At 39.3% G+C, this 12,691-nt stretch overlaps 1 long non-coding RNA gene across 2 annotated transcripts; it reads left to right on the top strand.

Annotated features, from left to right (window-relative positions):
• Window positions 1-3,635: 3,635 nt before the first annotated feature.
• LOC129349606 (uncharacterized) lies at window positions 3,636-9,509 on the top strand. 2 transcript variants are annotated; one of them, XR_008602668.1, is made up of 4 exons: window positions 3,636-3,764; window positions 5,471-5,571; window positions 7,406-9,230; window positions 9,294-9,509. It is a non-coding gene; the product is annotated as an uncharacterized LOC129349606 (long non-coding RNA). The 2 variants fall into 2 exon arrangements; XR_008602667.1 differs by lacking the exon at window positions 3,636-3,764 and adding an exon at window positions 4,525-4,572.
• The last annotated feature ends 3,182 nt before the right edge of the window (window positions 9,510-12,691 follow it).

Below are 12,691 nucleotides of genomic sequence, written 5' to 3'. Positions count from 1 at the left end.
CACATTTGATCCAATAAAAATTCACTATATTTAAAAACTCATCATGAGTATGATTAATTTGGGATGTATAAATACTTTACTGTAACGGAAGGCCAGCTACAGGACCAAGATGGAATCTCACCTGCAGGACAATAACACAAGGGAGGTCTGGAGAGACCTGAGATCCATCTCTGGTTACAGCAGAGGCCATGAGAGGGGAGCTGCAGCAGGAGGCCAGGAGTGGGCCAATGAGCTGAATCTGTTCTTTAACAGATTCGACTCTGCTCCCACTCCTCCCCCCTCTCATCAAAGCACCGACCAGCCAGCTCCTTCTTCACACCTCAGCTCTCTACCACCAACACCACCAACAGCACCCCTCCTCCCATCCCCGTCTTCTACCACCTTCGGACTCCGCATACAGCCCCATCACCCCTCCTCATCTCACCCCCCACCACCACCATCACCCCTCCCCCTGCCACCCTCCTCCACCACCCCCTGCCTCTCCATAACAGCTGATCAGGTGAGAAGTGAACTTAAAAAGATCAAGACCAGGAAAGCTGCAGGTCCTGATGGAATCAGCTCCAGACTCCTTAGAGACTGTGCAGACCAGCTCTGTCAGGTGCTGCTGCACATCTTTAACCTGAGCCTGAGTCTGGAGAGGGTTCCTCTGTTGTGGAAGACTTCCTGCCTGGTTCCTGTCTCTAAGACCAGGAACCCCAGGGAGCCTAACCACTTCAGACCTGTGGCCCTCACTTCTCACCTGATGAAGACCATGGAGAGGATCGTCCTCAAGAACCTCCGTCCCCAGATGACCCAGTATCTGGATCCACTGCAGTTCGCCTACCAACCGAACATTGGAGTGGATGATGCAGTGGTCTACCTGCTGCACAGATCACTGACTCACCTGGAGAAACCCAGCAGCACTGTGAGGGTCATGTTCTTTGACTTCTCCAGTGCTTTCAACACCATCCAGCCTTCTCTGCTTAGGGTGAAGCTTGAAGGAGCGGGAGTAGACTGTCACCTGGCTGCTTGGACCATCGACTACCTCACCAACAGACCACAGTACGTGAGGCTTCAGGACTGTGTGTCTGATGTGGTAGTCAGCAGCATGGGGGCCCCACAGGGGACAGTGCTCTCCCCCTTTCTCTTCACCCTGTACACATCGGACTTCCACTACAACTCTGGGAGCTGTCACCTCCAGAAGTTCTCCGATGATACAGCCATTGTTGGGTGCGTATCTGAAGGGGACGAGCGGGAGTACAGGATGGTCATCTCTGACTTTGTGGACTGGTGTGAGCGAAACCATCTGCAGCTCAACGCCAGTAAGACGAAGGAGATGATCGTGGACTTCCGCAGGAGGAGGACACCCCGGACTGCACCGGTGAACATCCAGGGTTTGGACATTGACATGGTGGACACATACAAATACCTGGGTGTTCACCTCAACAACAAACTGGACTGGACACACAATACAGAGGTCCTGTACAAGAAGGGCCAAAGTCGTCTCCACCTGCTGAGGAGACTGAGGTCCTTTGGAGTGTGCAGGACTCTGCTTAGGACATTCTACGACTCTGTGGTAGCGTCTGCTATTTTCTATGCAGTGGTCTGCTGGGGAGCAGGGAGCACTGAAAGGGACAGAAAGAGACTAAACAGACTGGTCAGGAGGGCTGGTTCTGTCCTGGACTGTTCCCTGGACTCCATAGAGGAGGTGGGTGAGAGGAGGATGTTGGCAAAGCTCACATCCATCATGGACAATCCCTCTCACCCACTGCATGACACTGTGGGGTCTTTAAGCAGCTCCTTCAGCAGCAGACTGAGACATCCACCCTGCAAGAAAGAGCGCTATCACAGGTCCTTCATTCCATCTGCTATAAGACTTTACAACATCAGCATCACTGGCTGATGTTAACATAAACTGGACTACATCATTACCACCCCAAACCATAAAATTTGCACAGACATTCTTGCACTGCACATCTCTGCACTTTTAAACTTTATTTTTATTTTTATTTTTTCTGTTAAAAAATTTTGCCACCCTTGTATATATTGTAAATAAAGCTGCTGTAACAATGTAAATTTCCCCTGGAGTGGGGAGAAATAAAGAACTTTATCTTATCTTATCTTATCTTGAAACATACTGCTCTCACTGTATACACAACTTCAGCAAGTCTGCAGCTGGAACAGGGAGATCCAATTTCTCATGGTAGTTGTATTTTTTTTTTTTTTACCCAAAGTCACTCTCACTACTTTCAATTACACAATTGCTGTAATGACAACCCGAATCCTTTTTATACTCCTTGTTCAGTAATTTTCTGCCTGGGTTCGCTTTGAATTTACATCCTGTCCGCAAAACTTTTTTCTATTTTGCTATTAACCTATAAGAGCACAAAGCAAAACTAAGACACTGTGAGCTACAAAAAAAAAAGCTTGATCCACTTTTAGTGCATCAGAGGCTAAGAGAGACACTTTTCCTTTTGGTAAAAACTGCGTTAAGCAAATTAAAAACCTAACAGAACAGGTGTTTTCACTGAATCTGCCTAATTCATCCTCCTGTTGGGTTTGTATTGCAGCTCCATCTGCATCATCGGAGGCTTAGTCAGGCAATAGAAGTGTTCAGAGTTAGTTTACAAACCCAAATCGTCTTCGTAGTCCAAGTTAGAACTTAGAACCAAGAAACAAGCCGATGTCCAACGTACTCCGTTCAGTCTCTAAAAGAATGTTCTCAAAGTTTAATTTGATAATTTTCTGTTAAAACAATAAATGTATACAGATAACATGATGCACAAATCCATCTTGAATATATAAATAACCTTAAATGCCATAATGCAGAATGCAGAAGATGTTTCCACTTTAACCCTTTAAGACCCACCATTGTGCAAGTCCGCCAGGACATATTTTTACATTTTTACATCCTGTAGTGCCATTTTTTGGAGTATTTTTATTTGCTTTGCATCAAAATAACCCTGATATCCCAAATTTTAATAATATGTATTGACTTATGTCTTAACTACTACAAAAAATTGCTTAAAAGTGCAATAAACCTTAAAAAAATGAAAATCGTTTTTGTTTTTTTCACATATATTTCAAAATACAGAAATTGCATAGCTGTATCCCTCAAATTTGTAAATGTGAAAAAGTTGCACAATATCCTTTGGAACCACAGGAAATTTATTTGGAGTCTGTACATAATTTGCTTTTTGAGATATGGTCAATTATGTAACCTGTAAAAAAAACCCGAAAATAAACAAAACTGCAAAATTTGCAAAGAGACAACATCAACATCAAAACAAATTATTTACAATAGTGCAATCAAATTTCTAAGTGTGCCAGATACTTATGAACACACAGATTTTATGTACAAAACCATGGTCAGACCATAAAAAGTGCATTTGAAAATAAAAGAAAATCGTTTTTACTGAGTTGAATCAAACAGTATTTTAATGGTCTCCTGGTCCAAGTACTTGGACAGGTCTGATGGAGAAGGGCTGTCCACATATTCTGACAGAGGTGGCTGGACACCTGGCCTCCTTTTCGGCAGGCAGGAAATGTGGCAGAGAAGGTAAGCTGTCAGGTTCCTTCTCAGTTTTCCAGCCAGCTGTAGGGAGCGCCTCTGGCCCGGAGCGCTCGCTGGTGGAGCGGCTGCTGCAGCGTCTCCTGGCTGGAGGACGGTCTGTCCCTCTACCTCTCGCTGGGGTACCAGGACAGCAGGAGACCTCCATTCTCTCCTCTTCCTCCTCCTCCTCCTTCCCAACATTGTAAATGCTGCACACAGAAAAAGTTACGTGGTACGTTAGCTGTGCGCAGCACATGACTTGTAAAAATGATGCGTATTTTGCGCGGAATGCTTTCGGCGGCGTTACATGTATATTATACTTTCTTTACTTTTCTCCAACTCAAAACAAACAACTTCTCATGAATACAGACTTACATGTCACTGGAATGATCAATTCCTTCGATAAGATCGGCTTCATCCGCGCTGGTGGCAGAATCCGGGCCAGATGAGTGGCTGGACTCTTCATCCGACGCTGTAGTTTGCTGGAGAGCTTCGCCAGATGTAAAATAGTTTGGCGCGACCAGGTTTTTGCGGTTCCTCAACTAATGTGTGGAAGTGTGTCAAAGGTGTGTGTGGTGGGTCCGTGTACGGATCTGGTAACTGGATTTTCCGTTTTGAAACGGTTATTGAAAAACAAAAAACGAGTGGTTATTTGATTTTCGTTTTAAAATACAAAAATTAAAATTGAAATACAAGGCGTTTTTCCTTTTCATGATCAAAAAGGGATATACGATTTTTTAAAAAAATGCTTTGATTTTCGTTTTATATTTAGAATAACAAGAAAGTAAAATCAGTAAGAGACAGACACGAAAAAATGTCCGTTTTGTTCATTTTCTGAGACCGGAAGTGGTCATCAGCAAGTGTGGAGCCAAACGACAACAAGATTCTCAGAGGGCGGAGCCAGAGAGCAGTGATTGGTCAGACCATAGATAATATAGGAGACAGCGCGCTAGCGTGTCTAGTCTGCTGTGTATGTCTATGGTCGACACGTCTGGTAGCATCTCTGGCTGCTGTTGACCTTGTTTTTGGAGTAAAACACGGTAGGAAGATAAATACTTCTAACCTGTAGCGTTGTTTTGTTGTACGTTAAGTCAGTGACTTGTGAAGAGTTGTGTTTTGTTATGTTTGAGCAGTTGGTCTGGACGCGTTAGCTAGCTAAGCGGCTAAGTTAGCTAGCGGGCTAATTAACACAGGTGGCTAACTTACCGCTGAACACCTGTGTTAGTTGCTGTCGCAGCTGTCCCTCATTATTAGAATGACATTCTCAACCTGTATTTCTCTGCTGTGTATTTTAGCTTTTAAGAAAGTTGTTTTACTTTAAGGTTAACTGAAACCCGTTGAGCTGCACTGAAGTTTAACATTCAGCTGGTTTGAATTAAACTGCGCTTAACATTGCGCAACATTACCTCTCTGAATCTCCATAATTTCATTAAATTCCTTCTCTCTTCCACTGCTCCAGTTCAATCCAGTATATAAAATGACATTAATAGTGCATAAACTAACAACCAGCCATTGTATTTATATATTACTGTGTGTATTTGTAGTAAAACATGAGTTGAAACATCCTACTTTTGGATCTAGAGCTGCACAAGCCGTTCATTTTCAGTCACCTGACAAGTTAAACTCCCCTTTTTATGTGAGGTTGAAGCACAAAGTCTGAGTTAACAAAGAAAGTTCTTTATAATTTGCAATACCTGTTATCTCTGACTGAGGCTTTAGTTTTTGTTGAGCTGATTCACACGTAGAAACTTTGTTCAGGAAGATTTCTCAGGAGCTCAGAGGACAGGCTGCTTTTTACACAACCTTGTAAGAGAATGTCTGTCAATGCTTTCAGCAGAATTTAGAAACACAACACTTTCTAAACAGATATTTTGAGGCTGTGAGGTTGAATGTTTGAGAGTATATCTGTGTTTTTGTTTGTGGTCTTTCTGTTTCTAGGTGGAAGCTGAATTAGTGAGGATGACTCCTGCTCCTGTCATCTCTAAGCTCCTCACACATCTTTACCTGCACATGAGGAAAATCACTCCTGTAGAATGCAGGTATGTTTGTCATTATTATAAAAAGATGTTGCCTGGTGACCTGTCAGAAACCCATTATACAGAGTCAGCCAAAATAATGTTTACACACATCAGGAAAAGAAAAACTTACATAAATATTTCAATACCAAATTTATTCAGACATCACGAGATTAATAAAAGTTATCTTTGGTCTCAACAATTACAAGAGCTGCTCAAAGTGGTGGCCACTGGCTTCCAGACATTTCTGTTGTGTTGTAGACGTCACTTGTTGATGCTCCATTCATGAGGGTAGTGCCATCTGTTGGGAAAACATCGTACAACAGGACACAGAGTTATCGTGATTTGATCAAACTTAGAAAGAGGAATCTATATGTATAGAAGTACTTATACAAATGAAATATTTATAAAAGTTTTTCTTTTCCTGATGTGTGTACATTATTTACTCTGAACTTATTGAGAACAAAACTGTCATTTAATTGTTGCTCTGAAAGCTTCTTTAGTGAAAACCAGCTGGTGTTCTGCTTTGAAACAAACTGCTGTTGAGGTCTGTGTTTTTAGGTTTAACCCCACAGTTTCTGAATAAACTGATAGTTTTTTTTTCCTGATCAATGTGGACGTTATAATTGATGGTAACATTTACTGATCATATAATCAACATGACAATATAACAGTATAACATTCTGACCACCTGACTAATACTGTGTTGGTCCCTTTATGCTGCTAAAACTCCTCTGACCCAGTGGTTCATCAGAACCTCTGAGGATGTCCTGTGGATTCTGTGGATCCTGTGGGTTGCAGGGTGGGTCCTACCTAGACCAGGCTGATCCTGGACCATCCCACAGATGCTCAATCAGATCTGGATGTGGGGAGTGTGGAACCCAGGTGAACAGCTTAGCTCTGTCGTGTTCCTCGGACCACTCCTGAGCAGTTTGTTTGTCCTGCTGAGGGTGGCAGCTGGCATCAAGGACTGCTGTTGCCATGGAGACTAGGGGGTTGTTTGTCCTGCAGTGTTTAGGTGGTGGTACATGTCAAACATCCACATGAATGTCAAGGTTTCCCAGCAGAACGTTGCATTAGAACAAGATGATGCATGTTGTTCTCTTCAGCTGTCAGTGGTCAGAATGTTGTGGCTGATCAGTGGATCTGTCTGCCTTTACTCTGACATCCAGAGTTATACAAAAGTGTAGTATGTGTGCAGTGCAGAAGACATTTACTTTATTGTATGCATTTTTTTTTTTTAAAGGGAGAGCATTGTTTTTAATCCACCTGAAGAAGACCTAATCTTTCCCTTCAAAGGATAGTTAATTGTTACTACGGCTTCCATAGTGGTCCCATCAGAGAAAATCATATCCATATACAGATTTTTATTAATTCCAGGGCTGGTTCAGTAAAGATTATAATAATAACTACATCAGATAATTCTTGGTCGCAGTTGGAATTTTGCAGCCTGAGAGATGGTTGAGAAGGTTTGCAGTTCTTGTTTTAGCAAAATATGTTATAATAGAAGATCTTTATTGTCATTGTACATGAAATTATCTGCAAACCAGCAAAGTGCATCAGTCTGAGGTATCTAAAAATAAATAAAGAAAAATGCTTCTAAAGCCAATAATAAACAGAATATTTTGAGGGAATATTGTAAAAAGGAAAGAAAAGCTCCATTCTCACTCCTCTCAGGATAAACTGTCATTAAAATTGACTTTAAATTTAGCTTCAACACGAGATAAAAACATTTACTTTCATTACTGATGTTGTCAAGTTTTAATAAAGTTCATGCTACTTTTATAATATGATGAAAGTGAATAAATTGTATTTCTGTGATCTGTGTTTGATTTCTGTCTTTTCTCCTGTCATCCAGATGTTCAGAGGGAGATGATGCCACATCTGGTCCAGCTGATGGAAGGTCTTGAAGTTCTCTGACTGGCCTCGACTGAAGATGGTCGTCTCACTGGATTTAAGGTTCAGATGCTCAGTAACAAACTCCACCAATGAGCCAACAGGGAAGCTTTAGGTTTATTAAATGTTGCTATGAAGGTATCGCTGTTTTTCTTTGTGAATGCAATGTGCTCCAACTGAAACTTGAATTAGAACTTAGAAGTAAATCCTTCCATCTGAAAGGATTTAGTTGCATTAATAACCTCATAACATTCTAATTTTTATTCCAGTCTTAGTTGGAAATAGAATCTCTGTATTGATTCAGGTAAAAACTGAACTTCACAGCATGTTGGAGCAAAACAACCAGATGAAAACTGTGATGGTGTTGGATTGTCAGACCGTAATGTTGCAGCTCAAAGCAGCTTTTCTAGCTCAGTTCATTCTGACATTCAGCTATGAATCAACACAGCAGATGGTGATCCATGCTGTGGAAGTCTCACATCTCCTGATTTAATGGAGCTGCTTTGCACTTTTTACACTGTTTATTCACCAACACTTTATTTAATAAAAGTCCCATCTAGTTTTTATGAGGAATGTGATGTTTTAATTTCTCTGTGAATAACTGCAGTCTAATGCAACAGCTGGAGTTGTAACATCTGTCCTGATATTGATCATGAAGTATTGATCAGAATACTTATGGTCAGCAGTCATCCCTGAAGTTTTACATTAAAATCTTTACTTGTGTTGTGAACTTTGGTAAGAAGCAGAAATGTTAGCGTTGCCATGGATACATGAGTGTTAAATTCTGTCCATGTTTCCATTTTGGGAAATGCAGTCCAGTTCCAGAATGTGGAGGAATTTAGTCTCACAATCACAGACAACAAATATTATCTGAAAGTCGGGTTATTGTTGTTTATCAGCACAATACAAAAAGATTAATGTTAGAAATATTCCAGTTAAGACTCTAGAATATCATGATTTATGTAAATTTACCTCAATAATATGAATGTTCAGGTTAAGATTGTACAGGGATATTTATGTAAGTTTAACTGATTAAAGTTTATGACTCTGCACTAAAATATGATTTAAATCGACATCATTATTATAATATTTAGGGTCAGACCCTACAGTATTGAGATTAAGAAATCAAATATTCTATAAAATGTAAATACACTGAACTCATTTGGATATATTTAAGTGAGACTCTACAATAGTATTTGACACAAATCTATCTAAATCAAAATTTTAATAATTTTCACGCCAAACATTTACTGATTTAAATATTAAAATCACTCCTTTCTAATCCTCTGCTGTACGTTTAAACCTGAGGCCTTAAATAGAAACACACAAGTATCTGATTGAAGGAACTTCTGCAGAGTCCTGGTTCCAGAACTTGATGATAGAATTATAGACAAACTTTAACAAAAGCTGCCTGAGAGTTTACAGGTTTTTATGTTGGATTTCTTCAGTAATTTAATGAGTGTTATCAGCAATAATCAAGTGTTCATTTGATGAACTTCATTTCCTAAAACATCCAGAATTGGAGCTCATATCTTTGGCAGCTGTAAAGTTTCTGCTCCTTCAAAGTTCACAACACAATGAATGAATTCCTAAAACACTCTCAATGCTGGAGAGCGTTTGTGATGCTGAAGCAGTGATCAGTTTTTCTGTTTCTTCTCTGGAGATGCACAATGAGGGACGTCTGCAGAGACTGAGAAAGAGTCTCACCACATCCTGACATGAGGAAAAAGACTTTATTGAAGACTACAATGAGAAAAACTATCAGACAGCAGACAGCTGCATTCAAGGTGAGCTCTGAACATTTGATCTGGAACAGGAATTCAATAACAGCATCATGAGCTTCATTTCAGTCTGTAGCTGCTGAATTCATGGATGAATCATCTGGCACTAGAGAAGAAGACCATCAAACATCCACATCAGCTGATGGAGGTCCAAGAGTCTCACCAAACAAACAACCTACAGAGTGAAGACCTCAAATCTGATTGGACGGCCTCCTATTCAGCCACATGTGTGAACAAATGCCTCTAAGTTGTTTTCTAAAATAAATCTAGTTTGAGTCCTAATCTATGCCTGTGTGTTTGCTTCTTTACACCGCTGTTAACAGTTTAGTTTTTAGATTGACAAAAACAAACAAAAACTAGTATTTTCAGCTGAACTAAAGACAGACTTTGTGATTTTTCTGCTCACATGTTGTGTTGTTGTAAACGTACTCTTTCAAATAACTCGCCTCCTAACCCCCTGGAAACCAGCGTTTGTCCTGTTTTTGTGTTGCTCCTCGGCAACCTTAGACAGCCGGGTCCTAATGTTTTTTGAGCAACACACCATACTATGACGTTTTTACAATGATGGTTCTATTATGGAACCAGTTTGACATGTTCAGGCTGTTCTTTGTGTGAAAACTCAGAGATTTCAGGTATCAGAAGGTGGTTTTCAACTTTCTTTATTAACTTTCTGCTTCAACTTTAAACTAAATTTCTTTCACTAACCCAGCCCTCTGGACTTCCAGTAAGCTGTGTTCCTATTGGCTGTCCAGGTGGCTGCTAGGTGTTATCAGGAACACCTGAGCAGCTTGGTGTTATCAGGAACACCTGAGCAGCTCAGTGTCTTCCTGCTTTATTTAGCTGCAGACAAACATTTCCTCTGCTTCTCTTCACCACAGAACCGGGTTTGGCTCTGTTGGTTTAGTTTGTTCTTTAGGCGTTGGCTTGCAGCTTCCAGCAGTAAAATAGGCTTTAATGTGTTTCTTGGTGTGTTTTAGGGCTTTGTACTGGATAGTTGTCTTGGTAAATGTGGTTCTTTAGCCACAGTTAGCACATGGTGCTAATCTGTGCAGTGATTAGTGGATTTGGTGCAGCTGAGTTGTGTCTTTATCTTGGGTGTAGTGAGTCTTTAGAGGTTTTTGGTCAGACACATTCTGTATTCTTGTTTGTGAACCAAGGGTGGTTGTCCAGAAGGTAAGAGTTCCTGTCCTGATTCTCTGTTCTCAGAGGTTCTCTGGTAGGCTGCAGGAGACTTTAGCGTTTGGGTTGTGCTAGTTTGGTTTTTGTACGGTTTCATTTAGACGACTATCTTGAGGCCCCTCCATGTGGTTTAGTGAGGTTTTCTGGAACAGTTCTACAAAGCAACCTGCAGCAGAAGAGACTTTGAGAGTTTTTAGGAAGTTCTGGAGAGCAGACTTTAGAGCAGCAGAAACATTTGTCAGCAGTTTGAGCAGGAGAAGGTGAGCTTCAGAGTAGAAATTAGATGGAAACCTTCTTGACCCGTGTGGTGAAGTCCTGTACCAAGAGTTTGAGCAGGTTGTGAAGAGTCTGTAGTTCTTTGGTCTGAAAGCACAAGAAGAGTCGACTCATTAAAGGAGAAAACAGGAGATATTGTTGGTTCTTCTGTCGCTCTGCAGTTTCCTTAGACTGAATATCAAGTTTATATTTTAAATGATTTCCCATGTGAGCCCAAGAAGACTTCAATAAACTCCCTCCATCCCCTGGACACGTTTTATTACGATGTTAAATATTTTTTTAAAAAATGTTTTTGAGTTTTAATCCTAGTTTTAGCATAGTTTTTTCTCTGCTTGTTTAGTTTTGTCATCTGTGTGAAAGGTGCTAAACAAATAAAGCTGAACTGATAAACTGAATAACTGACTAACTCATGATTGTGACAACAGAAGTATTTTCATTGTGATTTAAGGGTTTGTTTCATTTCTAAGGTTGAGGTTAAAATCTTGACAGAAAAAAAGATTAAAGAAATAAACTACATTTTAAGAAAGCAATTAAAGCACAAAAACATTTAATCCAACGAACTTTTAGAAAGAAAATTAAATATTAAATACAATTAAATTATATTAAACAAATATTTAATTAAATAATTAAACAGAAGGTACAAAACATGTAATTATGAAATTAAACAAAATTTTTTAAACAAAAATATGAAACATTAAAGATGAAATATTTTAGATAATTAAACATTTGAAAAATAAAATTAAACAAGAATATTAAGCTTTTTTTTTAAAAATACAAAACATTAAATTAGATTATTAAACCTTTAAAAAGAGAAAACATTGAATTAAAAATTCAATGTTTAATTAGAAAATTAAATCTTAAAGACAATAAAACTTTAAATAGGAATTAAACAGAAAATACAATGAAGCATTTAAAAAGAAAATTAAACATTAAAAGGTGGTAAAACATTTAAAAAGAAAAACCTTAAAAATTTAATCGAAAAATTAAACACGGGGAAAGAAAAGGAAAATTTTTCAAACAAGCTGATAAAACATTTGAAAAAACAACAAACATTAAAAAGACAAAACATTTGGAAATCAAATCAGACATTAGAAAAGAATAAAAGGTGAGAAAAGAGCAAAACTAAACATTTAAGAAGAAGACAAAACATTTGAAAAGACACCAGTTAGACTTTAGAAGATCAAATTAAACAGAAGAGACAATAAAACGATCAAAAAAGCAAAAACAGATAAAGGTCTTGAAGTGTTTTCTAGTCTGAAATGAAAACATCAAGTTGTTTCTTCAAACATTTCCTCTTTCTATGTTCTTGGTTTGATTGTGGACAGATTTACTAAGAACTCATTTCAGAAAACTGCTTTCCAGATAAAGTCTGCTAGTAGTTGAAGGCATTGATCAAACTAATGTTAACTTCTGATCTCCACAAACTTTCCTGTTCAGTGAAGAGAATCAAAGTTTGTTGAGGATTTCTAAAAAACCCACAGGTGAAGGTCTGAGAAGAACTCAGATGGATGGTCTAAATGTGAAATCAAGACTCATGGTCACAAGTTTTAAGGCTTCTGTTAACCACAAAGTTCAAACTAACAGAGAAGTACTGAGAAACTTTTAAAATTTCAGCCCTCAGACTGTCTGAAGGTTCAAACTAACAGAGAACTACTCAAGAACTTCTAAGATTTCAGTCCTCAGACTGTCTGAAGGTTCAAACTAACAGAGAAGTACTCAGGAACTGAGAAGATTTCAGTCCTTGGACTGTCTGAAAGTTAAATCTAACAGAGAACTACTGTGGGACTTCAAAAATTTCAGCCCTCAGACTGTCTGAAGGTTCAAACTAACAGAGAAGTACTCAGGAACTGAGAAGATTTCAGTCCTTGGACTGTCTGAAAGTTCAATCTAACAGAGAACTACTGTGGGACTTCAAAAATTTCAGCCCTCAGACTGTGTGAAAGCTCAGGTCCTGAGGACTCGGGAGGTGTGGAGGCTTTGGAAAGTCTTGGAACTGAGGGTTCAACCCTCCA

Source organism: Amphiprion ocellaris, chromosome 9 (genome assembly GCF_022539595.1).
Source record: "Amphiprion ocellaris isolate individual 3 ecotype Okinawa chromosome 9, ASM2253959v1, whole genome shotgun sequence".
Taxonomy (NCBI): domain Eukaryota; kingdom Metazoa; phylum Chordata; class Actinopteri; family Pomacentridae; genus Amphiprion; species Amphiprion ocellaris.
The sequence above is the reverse complement of the archived record's forward strand: the minus strand, read 5'-3'. Positions and strand labels throughout refer to the sequence as shown.